This window comes from Bombus impatiens, unplaced genomic scaffold (assembly GCF_000188095.3).
Source record: "Bombus impatiens unplaced genomic scaffold, BIMP_2.2 scf_0060, whole genome shotgun sequence".
Classification (NCBI taxonomy): Eukaryota; Metazoa; Arthropoda; class Insecta; order Hymenoptera; family Apidae; genus Bombus; species Bombus impatiens.
Window position 1 is genome coordinate 704,476 of NT_176479.1, and position 6,585 is coordinate 711,060.

The 6,585-nt window shown below is 38.1% G+C and overlaps 2 long non-coding RNA genes across 2 annotated transcripts in view; one reads left to right on the top strand and one right to left on the bottom strand.

The window, feature by feature from the left end:
- LOC105682052 overlaps positions 1–6,585 on the bottom strand; it is a 128,356-nt gene that overhangs the window by 1,671 nt on the left and 120,100 nt on the right. The window lies entirely within an intron of this gene.
- Positions 2,194–6,585, top strand: part of LOC117152541 — an 8,326-nt gene continuing 3,934 nt past the window's right edge. The window contains exon 1 of the long non-coding RNA XR_004462926.1: positions 2,194–2,973. This is a non-coding gene — a long non-coding RNA (uncharacterized LOC117152541). The remainder of the gene's footprint in view (positions 2,974–6,585) is intronic.

The following is a 6,585-nucleotide window of genomic DNA, read 5'->3' on the forward strand; positions in this document are numbered from 1 at the left end:
TGGTAACAGCGCGGCAAGGGGCCACCACGAAACTTGTCGATCCGTACAAATTTCAAGGCCGATGCGAGACGTCGCGCGGGTACACGTGCGTCGTCTCTCAAGGCCGTGACAATAGTATGATCTTCGTCGTGTTCCTTGCCCGGGTCCTTGAGCGGTATAGGTGCGAGAAACGCGACTTTTGCGCGCTGATACGGTCTGTCGACGTCTCGCAGTTGTCAGGAAGTTGCATTCAGTTTACTGGAGAAAGGAAGAAGTGTAAAAGCACTGATGCGTGGAAAATGGGGCAATCTCCATGTGGAGATCATTTTCCTACACATTTTACGCTATACGTTGCCGAACAAAATTATTTCTATGAGACAATTTTGAAGAAATGAATAAGTAGATAAGTCACGATAAGTTGAAAGGGAGAGTATTCTGATTTGATTTCATTGAATTTTATATTTCAATGAATTTAATCGCTAGAAATGGTTAGGAATATTGTTTGAAAATTGGAATTGAGTACTCATAGAAATATAATTTATTTGTTATTGTATGTCTTTGGAAAGACTGGCGAGGAAATTATTGGAATTATTAAAAATCGGTAATTGATTCTATTAAAATGATAAAATGATAAAGAAAATTCCATTAAAATGATCCTGTTGTACCGAGTAATGTATCAGAGGCGAACATGTTTTGTGCGCGTGATAAATTGATAACGTTAACACGAAGTCAACATTCGTACGATATTACAGGGAAGATCGACTTTAAGACAATCGTTAAACAAAGGTCCAATAAAAATTTCGTTTAGAACGAGATCGTTTGACCAACCGAGATACATTCGACTTTGGAACACGACTATTCGTAATTAATAAAATCGTAAGAATCATCGAGAACTTTAAACAGTACAAACGTTTATCTCTCGGTTAAAGGAGAAGTTACAAAAGGACAGAGCAGCATAGACTCGTAAGAAACTTCCATTGCGCCTGATAAAACAAATCTCAAATGATGAAACATTTAAATTTAAAGCATGAAATGCAAGAGGATGACTTTGTGTTTCCTATTGTTTGGCACATAATTAAATCGTATTGTACGTATCACTGTGGCACTATACGTGAAACTGTGTTGCAGTGGGATAGTATCGATTACCTGGGCGCAGGATATTTATGGATGTTCTATTATAGCACCGAACGTTAGAATTACGTATGGAACGTTCACGTGTAGTATATAGTTCACGTATAGTATATAGTTTACGTGTAGTATACACCATTCTACGTTGGTGAAAAAAAAAGTGTTCTCTACTAGTGTCATATTTATTTTTATCGTCCTTTTCTGCGATAACACGTGACAGATATTTGAAGCGCGTCGGTGACCGTGTAATTCAGCTGTAAGTGAAATAGATTCGTAAAGATCAGACACGGCGGCAACTGTACGTAATTCGGTAACCAAGTCGCAGTATCTTTATTATACAATGATTGTCAACACAGTCGTTGCGATTACTAATTTTGTCAAATTCACGGACAGTTGCGCTACGATCTATCATAATATAAACAAACTCCTAAGCTAAAAAATAGAATATATAATAGCGTGTTGATCGAAAACACCAGCCATTTTCCTAAATATAATTCTCCTTCCGTCTTCTAACTGGCAATATATCTATTACTATGTAACGAAATCTCGGTTCGTTTCTCGCTAACGCTTATAAACTAATATAGGGGGGACAATTATTTAACGGGAGAAACTAAACGAGTTAATTGACACCAATTAAGACTTCGCCGAAATAAGTGGGATTCTACAACAGTTCGTTCTTCTTCTACGTGTCAAATTGTCTTAAGTAAGTAACACAAATAACTTTCAAACAGCTGCTCCAATTTCCAGTAAAAAAAAAAGGAATAACAAAGCTCGACGATATTCGGTAGCTTCGTCGATAAAATTCTTCTGTAATATGAAACACAGGTAATCCTCGAAAACTTGAAAGAAATTCAGTTTCCATCGAAAATAACGAAACTCGCTATGGTTAAAGTTTCTTGATAAGTATCACGAAACTCAGGCGATTCGTCAAAAAAGTTCTTTCGTAATATACAACGCACGACGCTCAAAGACCTCCTAATAAGAATTACGTAATTGAAAAGATTCGTCGATAAAATTCTTTGCGAATATAAAACGGATATGACCGTCGAGAAATTTCATCCACAAACACAGCAAAGTTCATCGTTCTTAGAGATAGTAGCAACATGTTTTCCTCTTGTACATACGACACGAATAATTCTAGAAAATTGATATAATTTCGTCTAGGGACACTAAAGATCGACTACGAATCACCAAGTTCGAACGATTTGTCAACAAAACTTCTTTCTTCGCGTACAACGCGAATAATCCTGGGAAAATTGATCCAGTCTTTGAAAATAACAAGGTTTATCCCTGTGATTTCGATTGGTTTGGATCGACACGATGGGTAGCGGTCCGCGGAGAGGTCAGAGATGGTAAACGGTGTCGATTATAGACGAGCCTGTTGTGGTGGTGGCAGCGTAGCATGACTGGTAGCCGATATATCTGTATACGTGTCCGTCCCAGCCGCCCGTGACCACGTGGCCTTGTCCTTGTACGACGTCGACGTCGAGCGTTCCGTGCCACCGACACCCGTCGTCGGTCGCCGTGGAACCTTCCTACGAAGAGCCGCGGCGGAGAGAAGAGAGATGTCCCAGCTCAGCTCGCGTGTGCGCCCGAGCTTTTCGCTCTCCACATATAAATGCACACGGCCAATACATGTAGAGGTAGGAATGTGTGCTCGTGAACGCGTTTACGTGGAGCAAAGGCGCCGTTTAACGCGGAATTACGAGGTAATTCGTCTCTTGCCAACCGGCAACTGCGTCACCCGTAACTGTAAATCTTCTACCTATCGATTCGATGCAACCTTGGACAGCGGCTAATTGAGAGGTTTAGAGGAAACGCGGTGCGAGTGATCGAATCTTTAACTCGAGAATGACGCGAGCAAAGGTGAGTTTTTATAGAGGAATCCGTATGTTTTTGGAGGGTAAGCTATTGGGCGTGGAAACTTGTTACCTGTAGGTTAGGCGTAATTTTGAATAGTAGATATTCGAGAAGCTTAATGGGAACGTAAAACGAGCGATAAAACACCCTTCATTCGAGAAGATCGCGGATAAAGTTGCGTTTTAATAGGGAAACCCGGGAATACATTTTTGAAGAATAAAGTAATCCGATGCTTTACACTGTATCGGTTACAACATTACATACTTTCTGACTATTTTGGAATTTTACAAAGCACGACTTGCGCGTGTAACGTCATCCGTAAAGCGAAGCGTAAAAACTCGCATGAAACACAGGAAATCTCGATATCTCGTCACAAATAACGCGTCACGTTTCTCTTGACTACAGCTTGCAGTTGGAATCACCTTTTGCTCGCATTAATCACACAAGTGCAAAGGAACTGTTAACTTTAACCTCGGCGGTAGATTAAATTGTAACTGACGTTTTCCTTAAAAGAAAGAATACCAGTCTTATAGCTGCTAAAATATAAGCTTCAAAATTACCAAGCATTTTGTACTTACACGTGTGTTTTATCAGAAGATACCCAGAACATGTAAAACACGCGTCCCGCAATACATACAAATTTACAACATACACGAAGCTTGTGTGCAACTGTAATTAGTAGCCTGGTAACTTCACGAGTTTCGTATACCGATTTAATCAACCATAAGAAATATATTGCTGAAAATTATTGACACGCGTAATCGTGTTTATCATTATCGATCGCGTCATCATTCTCGATTGGCTCGCCCTCGCCTTTCGATTGCATTTCAAAATCTAACATTATTCATATTCTTACACAACGAACATGTTAAAACGAGATTATGAAATTTTTAATTCAAAGCTGACACGGAATAAATGGTTCAGGGTTACTCTTCTCTGATAGATTCTCTCTTAAACAATAAACGAAGGAGAATAACGTGACTTAATATAAGTTATATTCTCTGTTTTTCACGAAGAAACAATTTTTTAATCGCGCACGCTAACGTCAATCGATTCTGTATTATTTTTATTTAAAAAATTTTTATTTAAATTTTATTTAATTTTTCGAATTGCAGGATTCGACAGATTCAATACAAATTTCCGTGGATTTATTAATTATTTCTGAAAGATTTATATCTTCCTATCTCTACCATCAGACGGCTCGTATATGCATTATAATAATTATATCAAATTAAATATACATAACACTTTATTGGCACTTTACTTCCTTAGAACGCAATTAATCCGAAATATATGCATCTAGAAATAACTGGATGATTCTAAAGCAAATTTTATCTGAAATAGTCGACGCGTTGTGAATTTATTCTTTTACGAGCTTTGCTTCCACGTGTACGTACGTATATACGAGAGGAACGTGTGTATATATTCTGATAGAAAAAAAACGTTGTAAAAACTATATAAGAATAAAAATAAAAAAACACAGCCGATCCTGAGAGTTTTATATTTCACGTAAATTAAAATCATATATCTCCCGTAACATCCCTTATATCAGATTTCCCTCGGTATAGGTTAACATTCGTTTGAAATACTCTTTTCATTGGCCATCAATCTTGAAGATATCGTGGAAAGATTGAAATAAAACCCCTTGTATACCGTTTCTATTCATGAATCTGAAATGTAAACGTCGGTATTGCGTTCGCATTTTGTGCAAAATTATCCGGAAGAACTGATACCGCGTGTCGCGAATAGGAGAAGATCGCTATCGCGTCATCGCATCTCGCATAACATTATGCAATTTGATTAAAAACTCTTCGAAAACGAGGACTGGGCGATTCTCGACGAGAAGTAGAGTAGTAGAGATCTTCTGCTGATCCGTGGATTTTCGCTGACGGTTTACGATGATCCAGCAGTCGTGTGTTGCGACGCTGATCAGGCAAAATACTATGAGGCAGATTAGTTTCATAGCTGTAATTTCTGGTCGAAGAGAGGGGAAATAGGAATTGTCAGAATTACTGGTTATTACTACTGTTTATCTCTTGTTGTTTTTCATAATTATTCTATGATACTTGTTACTTATTATATTTATTAAAATACGTACTACTTGTTTACTGTTACTTACTAACATATTATAATGTAGCTTTTTATACTTTCATTTTTTTATTCTTCGTGTCATTACATTGAAAGATCAACAACGGAACTGTAAAATTGTATAAGTATTTAATATTTTTAATGAAACAAAAACTAACTAAAATATGCAATTTCCTCTGATTCCAAGATTATGTAATACCAAACAGTTTTGTATTATTTAAATACAGGTATGATTAAATAAAATTTTCTAATCTCCTAGAAAATTACTTCTTTCGCGGTTATGTCACTATTCTTCCGGGACAACAGTTTGTGAATAATATAATCACGTTACATAAAACTAAGCTAAAACGGGAATAGAATATTTTCGATTCGTTGTTTCCACTTCGTCGAAGGATCACTGAAAATACTACGCTACTCGCAAGCCAAATCTGAAGAAATCAACGCCAAATTATTCTTGACCTACGCCACGGCGCACCTATACAATAAATCCAAATATAGAATAAGAGTAAGATACAGTAATCGATCCAATGAACAACAATCGATCGTGACTCGATCCATGAAACTCCTAAGAAGAGTTTAATGTTTATCCTGTGTGTCAATTTCATGGTTCGATCAATTTCCCATACGATAGCTTCGTTATTTGTAACGCGACACGAACAATTTAACACTGAACGTACAGAAATTTCATTTCTTCTGTTTCTGATAGAATAATTCGTAACCATCGCATTAACTTTCATTAGGAAAGTAAATTATTGTTTTATCGAGTTACAGAACGCGCGTAAGGATACTAGACACATCACGGAACCGCATTACATAAACCGGAGGCACAAGAACAATTTCTATAATTTGGAAAAAATCATTTGTCACAGTATCGTCGAATACTGCAGTTTCTCTTTCATTTCATCGAATTGCGAGATCCGCGCGGAGGAAAATAAACTATAACAGATATTGACCAAATTTCTGAAATTCCCCTTCGCGATTACGATGGAAACCCGATGGCAAACTGTAAATTGGCTGAACGAAACGATTAAATGAAAATTTGCGTTAACGCGACGTAAATCTAACATAGTCTAATTAAGAAACGTATCTACAATTATTCCTACGATAAAAAGAGTTCCCTTAATCCTCTAAACCTAACTCGACCACTCAGCAAAAAACCTACCGACGCAATTGTCCCGATCGGAAATAATAAATTCCCCATATCTTGGCGTCTGTCTTGGTATCGTTGAGTCACCGCACTTGCACAAAGCTTCGAAACCGACGCTACGTTTCATCTTCTCTCGATATAAGAAACTATCTCTAAAGAAAGAACCTAAGAAGCAGACGGAAACAACAAGAAGCCTTGAGAGGGGGCAGAGAAAACGGAACTCGTCTCCGCCACCGTGTTGGACACGTGACACGGATTTCGAGATCGGAGGATGGCCGGTCGACGTGGCATATACGACGAAAGCACGCGATGCATCTAAACCGGGAACACGTGAGAACCAGTTCGGATCCAGTTCCCCCGGCTGCAGTTGCACCGGCTGGCGG